The sequence below is a fragment of the Zalophus californianus genome, chromosome 12 (genome assembly GCF_009762305.2).
Source record: "Zalophus californianus isolate mZalCal1 chromosome 12, mZalCal1.pri.v2, whole genome shotgun sequence".
In the NCBI taxonomy this organism is placed as follows: Eukaryota; Metazoa; Chordata; class Mammalia; order Carnivora; family Otariidae; genus Zalophus; species Zalophus californianus.
In genome coordinates, this window is record NC_045606.1 from 89,709,075 (window position 1) to 89,721,165 (window position 12,091).

Consider the following 12,091-nt stretch of genomic DNA (forward strand, 5'->3'; position numbering starts at 1 on the left):
CAAAGACAAAACTCTCAACAAAACTGAAATATGTTAACCTGGTTCCCTATACATCAATTTGTCAAGTGACACTAATATTCATAAGTGTGTTTCACTATAATAATGTGAGAATCTTCTAAAACATAAATGTACATCTCTAACCCTTCACACATCACCGACTGCCTCTCCACACATTTGCTTCTTCATTAATTACTATCCATCTAATAACATAACTATAAGCAATCTCTAAACCAGTGGTTCTCAAACCTGGGTGTATTATGGGAGTTTTTAAAATATGACAATACCCAGTGCTCGCCCTAGACAACAATTAAAGCAGAGTCTCTGGGGATTGAAACTAGTCCTCGGCAATTTTAAAAGCTCCCCAGCTGACTCTAACATGCATTTAGGGGTGAGAAGTGCAGCTATAAACTGTCGAATTGGAATGCCACTTAGAGTCAATCTACATCCGATCTTTTTATATCCACACTTAAGGAAAGATAAGCTTCTCCTTAAGTGATTCTGGTTCTGCTCTTGACCTCTCCAACCTGGATATGGGGTCATGATTCAGTAAAAATACATAAGGGCAGATGGACACAAAGAGAAGGAGCCCAGCTACCTGGCTCCTGGTGCTTCTTTTCACCTCGAGATCTGCTTTTGAGCCCTGCAGGAAGAGGGAGGACAGAAACTAGATTATTCTTTCTGAGTTTTTGCTAATGGAGTATGTCTTTCATGTCTGAGCCATAAAAAGCATTTACGTGCTGGAGCCAGGTCATAACAACTCAAGAGAGACAGACAACTGCTAAATTTTCAGGAATTGGGGAAACCAGTTGTTGTCACATTGAAATTGACCATGATGGGCATATTTACACTATAAGGATTTTATTTATTTATTCATGAGAGACGGAGAGAGAGAGGGAGAGAGAGAGAGAGAGAGAGAGAGAAGCAGAGGGAGAAGCAGGCTCCCAAGGAGCAGGAAGCCCGATGCGGGACTCGATCCCAGGACCCCGGGATCATGACCTGAGCCGAAGGCAGACGCTTAACCATCTGAGCCACCCAGGCACCCGGGAATATTTACACTATAGAAATCAAATGCTAAAAATCAGGGCTCCCGCCTTACCCTGAGAGAACCACCTGTCACACATTTACCAGCAAAGCACTAGATGTTAGTATTGAAAAGGTGCTTCTCAAACTTTGTTCTTACTTTTGAAGTTTGAGGCAAAGGATAAGAGGCTTTGAAGCTGGAAGTTTCCTTTCCTCAACAAATCTAATAGAAATTACCTCTTCGATAAAATTTTATAGAACTAGAAAAGAGGGAAACTTGAACCATTCTAATAAACTATGTACTTGCTCATGTAGATCTACTAAAGTGTATTTGTCATAATAAAGATAGAAATGTACTGTAGGTGTTTCTCAACTTATTAAAGTTAATTGGTGCCCTTGCAACAGTTCAGCTATACTAATTAGTATCCAACTTCTGTTTTTAAACCTATGCATGAGGAAGCAGTGTTTCTGTTTTTCTAAATGCCATGTTTATTCCTTTAGTTGTTGATGTTGGGATATGTTTAGGTAATTTAAAAAAATTGTTTCAGTAAATTATGGATAAATACCATCTCTCTTTCCCTATAGAATCAGGATTCATTTTAAGGGGAAAATATTTTATGCAGGATTATATTACTTTGCAAGAACATATCACCATCCCGAACACAAAGTGACACACAATGAAGACTATGCTGGAAGCCCCTAAGATAGCTGTTTTTTTTAAAATTTACCATCCCCATATTTTCTCTTCAATCAAATACCCTAAAAACATTATCTTAAATAATAAAAAAAAATTACTTATCTTAAATAAACAAATACTCAACAAGACCAAAGAGCTAGGTAGTGTCAGCTGTTTAATGTGTAACTAATGATAACTGTTACACATACCAGTGGCAAATGATAGATAGATAGATAGATAGATAGATAGATGATAGATAGATAAACAGACAGATAGATATCCTGACCTTGACCTTATTAAACTTGAATGCTATATAACTCCTATGATTTCTCACATCCAGCAAACCTTCAGGCAGCTGCTATGTCCACATCTTTCTGCCCACATCTTCTACTCTGCCTGACAAACCTATGCCTTCTGTCTCTACATGTCCCATATGTTCAGTTTCCGAAGGACTAGCCAATGATCCCCACTTTACCGGCCCTCTCTTCTCGGCTAGTGCTCTATGGTTCAGAACTCAATTTTTACTGTACCTCCACATCTTTTATTCTACCTTCCAAGCCCAATGAAAATGTATTGCTTCTGTGATCTCATCCCTTCAGGGACTGATACTGTGGCACCTACATTTGTACTTCCTGTAATAGTCAATGTCTAATCCAAAATACCCATCCAAAGACTGAGAATTTCAAACAGAGTCATAGGAGAATGTTGGAGCAATTTGAGGCCCCAAATTTAACGGCACCCATAACATTGCATCCAATGTAAAGAAAGGCCTCTTCACCTTTCTCTAAGGAAAATTCTTGGTAAACACATAGCTGGAATGTGGGATATTTGGTAAGATTATCTCTTTCTAGTAAATGTGTTTCTAGTTCATTTAAACTGCATCTGTAGCAGTATATTCTGCTCTTGAGCTTGGCATTTGACTGGAGAGAGAAACTGAGATCATATTAAGTTACCCCACACAGTATCCATTCAGCACATGCACTAAACTGTACTTTGAAACCTCTTTGAGGTTTGGGTCTTGTTTTGTTTTGTTTTGCTTTTTAATTGTACTTTCAGCTGATGTAATATTGTACATCCAATCCCATTTGATTTAGGAAAACTCATTTGTAATATGAGAAAATTATTAAGATATAGTAAATGAATTAATAAAAACAATGTTGACAACTGTTCTTTGTGATAACTTAAAAATATGCAGGGGGAGCAGACGTTAGCTCTGGTTGGTGCTGATGAGTGATGTTTATTCTCTCTACTTTGTTTCTAAACAGTAACATAAAACGCACACATAAACATCTTTTTTGTTTAACATATGTTTATTGGAGAGAAATTCCTGATCATAGGCACTTCATAATCCATTTAGCTAACAGGACTTATAAAATGAGTCAAAATTATTTATACAGGGGACAAGCTGAGCTTTACAAATCAGGAGAACATTTGTCATTTGAAATTTTTTCCTATCAGCTCATTAATACCTGCTATTCTAACAAAGAACCAGTTATTTCGTTCTCTGTTTAGAGCAACTAATGTCCAGTAACAATCCCACAGAGTCAGATAATAAACACCACATTCATACTGAGGAACAAAGGGTCTCTCCTGAGTGTTAGAAGGAACTGAGTTCCCCTTATTCCGTCCATAGCTCCAAGAAAGAAACATTAGATGCTGTAAGAAATTAAATAGGATTTCCATTCTCAATGAGTTAGTAAACATCCCAAGCAATATTTCAAAATCCTAACCAAGAAAGAGTTAATTTCCCTTTCAAACTATACACTCCCCATTTCCCAATTACCTGGATGCAGGTTTTAGTTCCAAACAGCAATCTAACTTATCTTTTCTTTCTTTCTTTTTTTTTTTTTTTGCCTGTGCAACTGCTACCTCATTATCTTTCCAGAACTCATTGCATTGTCTCTCTCTCTTTTAAAAAAAAATTTAACTATGATGTTCCATCTGCTATCACTGAACTAGTATGTCCCCAAACTGTAAAGTGAGTCCCACTGGGATTTGCCTCAAAGAATCATTTGCCTGATAAACAGTAAATCGCAGAGTGGGTTTTAACTTCTTTCAGTTAGCAACAGCAACAACAACAACAAAAAGGAAGAAGAGAGAGAGAAAGGAAAGGGAGACAAAGACTCACTCAGCTTGCATTGTAGTCATGTCTAAATCCCCTTATTCTTTATCCATTGAGTGAAAGTGGCTTTGAAGGAACCATGAGACTTCACATTGCAAGGCAGAGTAGCCTGAAATTTTTCTGGGGTGGGGGTTCGATAGAGAAGAACATAGGGGAGCTGTCACATTTCTGTTTCTTATTATGAAGCACCTCAGAGTACTTAAAAGCTCCCCCTTTAAAGTGCTTCCCCATACAATATTTATAACTAGGACATTTTGCCTGCCAGTGCACTTGACAGAAAGGGAAGTGCTCCCTCCCCCTTTTGTGGGAAAGCAGTAGAACAGTTTGGGATGCTTCAGCTTTGTAGGAGACTAGATCATTTATTCAACCAGTCTATATGGAGTGCCTACTGTATGCTGGAGCCTGTGCTAAGCACTGGGTAAATTAAGGTGTATGTAGTCCTTGACAGGTAAGCTTACTGTCTGAGGGAAATAACAAATATCAATAAATAATCATTCAAGCAAATGCATAATTAGAACTGTGACTTGGACTCTGAAGAAGTAGTAGATGATATATAAGAGCCTATAAAAGGATTCATTTTAATGATGGGTGCCAAAATGAGACTGAGATATGTGATCTGAGATCTGAAGGGTGAGTAAGGGATTACTACAGTTGAATGGGAGTAAAGAGCTTTAATTAAAGCCAGAGGAAAACCTCTGTACCCTGTGCACAAACGCTGTGGTGGGAGGGAGCATCCTAAAGCATTCAGGGCTAGAAGACAGCCATTCTGGCTGAGGCAGGAAGAGTAAACATGACAAGGGTCCATATTTTGCCCTGTAGACACATGTTAAGGAGTTTTTGTAATTTATATTTTGAAATAATTTTGGTTTATAGAAGAGTTTTAAAGATAATACAGAGAGTTCCCATATTCCTTTTGCTCAGGCTTCCCTATTATTGACATCTTATATTGCCATGGTATCTTTATCAAAACTAACAAGTTAACATTGGTACAATGTGATTAAACTACAGATGTGTTCAGATTTGACCAGTTTTTCCACTCATGCCCTCTGTCCATTTCAGGGCCTAAATCAGGATGCTATGTTGCTTTTAATCATCGTGTATTCTTAGTATCTTCCAATCTGTGACCATTTCTTAGTTTTTCTTCTTCTTTCATAATACCCTTGAAAGAGTACTGGTCAGTTATCTTGTAGAGTTCCTTTCATTTAGTTTGTCTCATGTTTTCTATAATTGGAATGAGCTTATAGATTTGGGGGAAGCATCCTACAGAGATGAAGTGTCCTTATAATATTTTATCAGGAAGTACATGCTTTCAACGGGACTTCATACTGATGATACTAACTTTGATCATTTTGTTAATGTGTATCTGTGAGATTTGTCTACTGTAAAGTTACTATTTTTTCCTTTCCATACTCTATTCATTGAAAGTGAGTCACTATGCCCAGACAAAGGGAGGAGAATGAACCTCCATCTCCTGGGGACATGAATATCGAATAATTTGTGGATATCTATTAGAACCACCACAACAATGAATATGTATTTGTGGAGTATACTTTGAAGCTGTGCAAATATCCTGTGTTTCTTGAAGTTTCACCCACACACTTTAGTATGCATTAGTGGATCATGCCTGCAGCAGGTACTACTGAGGTGAATTTCTTATTTACTTACTGAAAGTAATCATAACAGCAAGACCCAAAACAGTTCAACATTTGCCTAGATTAACTCAACCCTCCACTAGCAGCAGAAGAAGCATGTGCATCTCAGGCATAAATACAAATTATCTCAGTTCTCCTGTTCTACAAAGTATGCTCAGGAACCAAAAATAAGGTTGTGAAACATCAAAACAATGCAGATAGAAAACTAAACATGATCAAGAGACAAAGTAGTCAACACAATCAGACTCAGAAATGATCAAGATTTTGGAATTTGAGGCAGGCATTTAAAATTAACTATGATTAATGTGTTCAAGTCTCTAGTGGAGGAAATTAACAAAATACTGTAATATGAACCATTTCAATAGAGATGGAAACCATAAGGAAAAAGCAAAAGGAAATGCTAAAAATAAAACCACAGTAACAGAGATGAAAAGTCACTTTGATAGACTCAACACTACACTCAAAACAATTAAAAGAAGAATCAGTGATTTTGAAGATTTTTCAACAGAAATTACCCAAATTGAAACACAAATAGGAAAAACAAAAACAGAGCATCTCAATCTGTGAGATAATATCAAATGGTTTAACATACATACAATTCTTCCCCTCTGCCCAAAAGGGACAGAAAGAATATTTGAAGAGATAATCATTGAGAATTTTCTAAAAATAGCAAAATACATCAAACTATAGACACAGGGAATTTTGAGAATTCCAAGCACAGTAAATTCCAAGGAAATAAAACACTCATATATACACCTAGTAAATACATCATATTTTAATAGCTCAAAACCAGAAATAAGGAGATCTTGTATCTTGAAGATATACACAGAAAATAATGGGACAATTGCAGCAGACTTACTATCGGAAATTTTGCAAGCCCCCCCGCCAAAAGGATTACCATGCTTAATGTGCTAAAAGTAAAATGATATCAGCCTAAAATTTTATTCATAGTGAAAATGCCTTCAATAAGTAAAATAGAACAGAATATTTTTAGGCAAACAAAAATAGAGAATTCATTGCCAGGAGAACTGCCCTATAAGAAATATGTTTAAAAGTGGTCTTCAGGGGCGCCTGGGTGGCTCAGTTGGTTAAGCGACTGCCTTCGGCTCAGGTCATGATCCTGGAGTCCTGGGATCGAGCCCCACATCGGGCTCCCTGCTCGGCAGGAAGCCTGCTTCTCCCTCTCCCACTCCCCCTGCTTGTGTTCCCTCTCTCTCTGTCTCTCTCTCTCTCTCTCTCTGTCAATTAAATAAATAAAATCTTTAAAAAAAAATAAAAGTGGTCTTCAGGAAGACCAAATGTGATATAAGAATAAAAACTTAGATCTACACAAAGAAATAAAAATTACTAGAAATGGTTAATATAAGTGTAAATATCAAAGATTTTTTAAGAAATTTTAATTGCTCTGAAAGATAACTTACTGCCTCCCCTATAAATAATAGCAGTATATTTGGGTTGATAACTATGAAGAAATAGCACAGATGACAACAGTGGCATAAAAATAGGAGGGAGCAATCTACTGTAATTTGTAAGATTCTTACACTACATCCCAAGCCATATAATATTTTTGGAAGGTAGGTTGTAATTAAAGATGCATATTATAAACCTCAAGGCAACCATTAAATTTTTAAAAGGTATAAGTTATAATCCAATAATGGAGATTAAATGGATTCTTATGAATATAAAAGTAATTCAAAAGCTCCCAGGGAGAAAAAAAAAAGAAATACAGGAACAAGAAATAAATGGAACACATAGTGTTCTATCTTTGTCAAGTCTGGATGAAAAAATAGTGATATGTAACATAATATGAACATTTAAATATTTGGGAGAAGGTATTTTACATATTTTATATACATAAAAATACTATTTCTGTTTTACATATTTTGCATGTTTATTTCAATTTTTTAAAGATTTTATTTATGTATTTAACAGAGAGAGAGCACAAGCAGAGGGAGTGGCAGGCAGAGGGAGAGGGAGAACCAGGCTCCCCTCTGAGCAGGGAGCCTGACTCAAGGGTGATCCCAGGACTCTGGGATAATGACCTGAGTCAAAGGCAGACACTTAACTGACTGAGCCACCCAGGTACCCCTGTTTATTTCAATTCTTATGTAATTATTTTATCACGATGTTTATGCTGTGTTATTTATTGAAGAGATTTTTGAAATCATGACCAAGTGGAATTTTGTCTCTTTTATTCTCTCTCTCTCTTTCTCTCTACCTCTTTATCCAGACTCCACACTTCTGTCTCTCACATCAACCATCAGTGGGGACTGTGGTCACGTATACCATGAGGTCGTTACAAAAGCATCCCACTTTATTTGTTGATACTGGATTTCATGTCAGTAAATAGAGTGAGACAGTGTTTGGAAAAAATAAATATAATAAGGTAAGTGTAAAACTAAAACAAATTTATTTCTAAAAAATTGCTTGTTTTAATATTTATAAGTGTAATTAAGAAAGAAGAATACCCCCACCATGCCACCAAAAGAGGATAATCAGTCACTATTTTGGTATGGTTTTTCAGACATTTTCCCATGCAATTATAAGCACATGTATACAACACTGTAAAAACAAAATCAAATATACATATTGTGGATTTTTCCCTTTTTTCTGTCATATCATTTTGATTACTATTTTTTACTGATTTCCTTATTTTCCTCGGTCAATTATTATTTTCCATATAATTTTATGATTACTACTGAAAATACTTTTGTGGTAGTGTGAAGATACGTTAAAAATGATCCACTCTAGCTAGATGTCATTATGTAACATATTCTCATTTATCTGGCTGTTTTTGCTAAGAATTGTATTTGGGAAATTTAGTAGCCCTGCTGTTGTAGGTAACAGAGTTTATTCTTCTTATTGATGAGTAGGAGTCCATTGTTGAATATGCCACGATTTTTTACATTTAGTAGTTTGATAAGCATTTGTGAAAGATGGAGAGGAAAGTGGAAGAAGAGTACTGTTCCTTGGAGATTTGTTTGCCAAGCACTGTGCTTAGCAATTTATATGCATTATACCAATTCATCCCCACCAGAAACTTACAAAGTAGGCACTATTATTATCCCGTATTTCCAAGTGAAATAACCGAGGCACAGGACATATAAAAGACTTGTCCAACATCATACTGCTACTAAGCAACTGATCCTGTATTTGAACAGTTACTATACTCATTCAGTACCCCAAGTCTTGACAACCATGAAATATTCCTTCTTCATCCACGTCCAGAAGTGTGTAAAACTGTTTTCTTTAACATTAACCAGCACTGTGGTAACAAATGATTTTTTAAAACATTTCTAACCGCTGTATTTGTAAAATCAAACCTTATATTGATAGCAGAAATCATAATTTCAATCTGCAGAGTAAAGCCACATTTTCCAAGCATATCCAAAAGCACTTTGAAGGTATTTAATATCATTTTCATGGTATTGTATTTTCCCTTTCTTCTCTTTTCCTTTTCTCCTTTAACTTCTTGTATCGGGTGCTCCCTGTATTGTACAACTTGGAATTGCTGTAAAACTCCACAGGCAGAAGAATCCACAGTCAGTTCAATATTGATATCTAAACTAGGATTGCCAGAGTTAGTAAATAAGAGTACAAGAATACCCGTACAAGAAACTCTAACAAAATTAGAGTTTCAGGTAGACAGTGAAGATTTTTTAAATGGACTTACACCCCTGTGAAATTTTGGAGATAATTTATATAAAAATTTATTTGTTGTTAATCTTCAATTCAGATTTAACTCTTGTCCTGTATCTTATTTGGCAAGTCTAAACTAAAGCAGTATAGTTTTTGAAGTTTTCTTCCCTGATGAGAGATAATCCTGTGTGTCCCAGACAAGTAGAAACATAAGACATTATCACAAATGTTGCTTACTGGGTTTGTTTGTAGAAAAAGAACATCTGAAGTCTACAATTAAAAATGCAATTTCTTCCCTCCTCCAGAAACCCTCCATACCAACCCCCCCTCAAGTAACTTAAGGGGGAAAAAAAAACCCACAAAAACACAAAACAAGGCACCAATAGCATGAATAAGGTACCTTAAAATAAACAGGGTCCACTTTTCGTCCAGGGGTGCCCTCACTGAAGTAAGAACTCATAAATATGGGCCCACATTCCTGATATGAATAGAATTAGTTGGGGAGATACCCTTTTCTCTCATTTCTGTTCCACTCCCCTTTCCCACTCTACTGCAATCTTGAAACAGATCTGGAGATAGCAGTTTTGCAGATCCGATGAAATTGCTTGCAAGCAGCTATCATGAACCACCCAGAGTAGGGAATGCCTTTTCCTTCGACAAGTATAAAACTTGTAAAGACAGTAAAGGAAGGCAATTTGAGACTCTTTTACCTTCCTCTTTGGCTTAGAGTTAGGTTAAGGACCTAGTGAGTCCCCAGCTCCCCTCTGTCGCTAGCCCCAAGCCCCGATCGGCCAGAATGATGGTGAGGCTCTCCTGGATGGCATGGGTATTCAAAGTTAGCATGCCGTTCGATGGAGTCTATTTAAAACTTTATTAGGAGCTTGGATTTTTCCTCCCCTATAATTTAGAAGGCAGAACAGAGAGGCAGTTTGCTCTTAAAACAATGCAATTGTGAGCTCCTGAGCTGTTGTCAGCCTGACTTCCCTTCCATGGAAAGTAACTCCCTTGATGTGTGCCAGTGATCTGTGTACCCCTAGATTAAATGAGAGAGGGTTCACATAGCTTTGTGCTTAATTCCGGACCTTGAAAAATGGTAAAGTGACTACAGTGAAAGAAATAGGAGAAAGGATCTAAGCAGCAGGCAGGAGACTTGGGTCTAGTTACCTTTTTCTCAGTCTTGCTTCCCATTAGTTGTATGACCAGGTAAATTGCTTATCATCTGTGAGCTGCAGTATCCTCTTATGTAAAATACTGAGGCTTGACTAGATTATTATAATGATCCTTTTGAAACTACAGGTTTATACCATTCTACATTGGTTGGTTGTTTCCCTTGAGATTCTTGTGTTTTGTTCAGTTCTTCCAGCCACGCCACTGCTCGGGCAATAGTCATATATAACAGGGCTCACTGGCTGTCTCACAACTCTTTTTAGAAACCTTTATATAACAAACCAGGGCAAGGAATATCAAGGGCTGCCGTCTAAAGGCCCTCTGGGAAAAAAGGTAACAATGCGTAATTCTTAAAAAACAAAAACAACCAAAGCACCGAAGTATAAATAAGAAAGGGGAAATATATCAGAGGGGAATATTCAAATAATTGGACAAAAAGATGAGTAGGAGGAAAAGAGAGCGGCCGCATTGTAGTGTAGGGTTCGAATGAGATGCTGTTTTTTCCAAGAGGTGGTAAAGATACCACACAGGAAGAAAGTGAAAGAGATTGTCACACGAAAGAAGGAACAAGTTCAGGCTGCAGAAGTAAAACTGTGTTCATTCTTCTGATGAGCAGAAGAGCTATAAACTTTCTCTAAATATTCCTGAGAAAGAAATAAAGCATGTAGAATCACGTATACAACTACCAATTTCTATCCTTGGGTTGTTGGGCTATATGACAGAAAGGGAACAGCAAGGCAAGGTAATGAGTGGGGTGGAGTAATTGGGTAGCAGTTCGTATTATGGGATAGAAGAAATTAGTCATGTGGGAGTGGGGATGCAGAGGAAATGATGGGGAAGAAGAGCAGTGATGTGTGTCTATACTCCCTGGGAACTCTGAGAAACAGCAATCTACTCAGAAACTCTTGACAGTGTTGGAGAAAGCCCTGGATGTTGAAACACTTAAGGGAAGATGGAAATTTCTCCAAATTCTTCAGTGACAGAACAGAAAGAATATTCAGTTTGACAGACACTTGAGTTAGACTTCATGGATTTTTTTTTTTTCCTTTTGGGCAGCTGATGGGTAGCTCTCCCTCAAGCTGTATAAAGAAGTAGGTTTACCCTGAGCTGCAGAGGCAGCTAGTACCATGAGGCTCAGTCTCTTCTTGAGCTTGCAAGATGCAAGCTTCACAGGAAAAATAGATTATGGAGTTTTTTTTTCCATTTCCTTTCATCCATGATGCCTATTAATTTTATAAGTTTTTCATTCACCTGGATGTAAAGAATGGGACATATTCTCATCTGATCAACGGAAAGGGAATGGACTGGGCATATGCCTTTGACTCTTACTGGTTGATGTCAAGTGTGGTTCCTGTTTTCTTAATAGAAATTAAATTTCTTAATAGAAATTAAAACATGAAGACACAGTAGAAAGGAGCCTTAAAATGTGCATGACTAGAGAATGGAGAGGGATAGACAGTGGAATAAATAATGAAGAAGAATACCATGTTTTAAGTAGCAGTGTCTCATAGGTCAGTAGAGGAGATAAATATCCCTAACTCCATGAACGTTTTCAAGTTGGCCTCTTTCAATAAGTCATTGGGTATATAAACTTAACATTCATTCAGTGGGTTCTGCACTCCTGGCTCTACAGAGAAGGACTTTGTCACAGCCACAGCCAGCCCTCTAATTCCATAATGCAAATATCTCTTATTTCTGTGTCATTTAGCTTTAAGAGTTGACAGCTAGACAGACAGTCTGTCATAGAAAGCCAAGCTGTAAGTATTTACTGAATACCTACTCTATGCAAAGTCTGTATTAAAAACTGAGAAGACA

The 12,091-nt window shown here is 37.0% G+C and overlaps 1 protein-coding gene across 1 annotated transcript in view; it reads left to right on the forward strand.

Annotated features, from left to right (window-relative positions):
- The window catches only part of CHRM2 (cholinergic receptor muscarinic 2), a 369,062-nt gene that overhangs the window by 197,250 nt on the left and 159,721 nt on the right, over nt 1-12,091 (forward strand). The window lies entirely within an intron of this gene.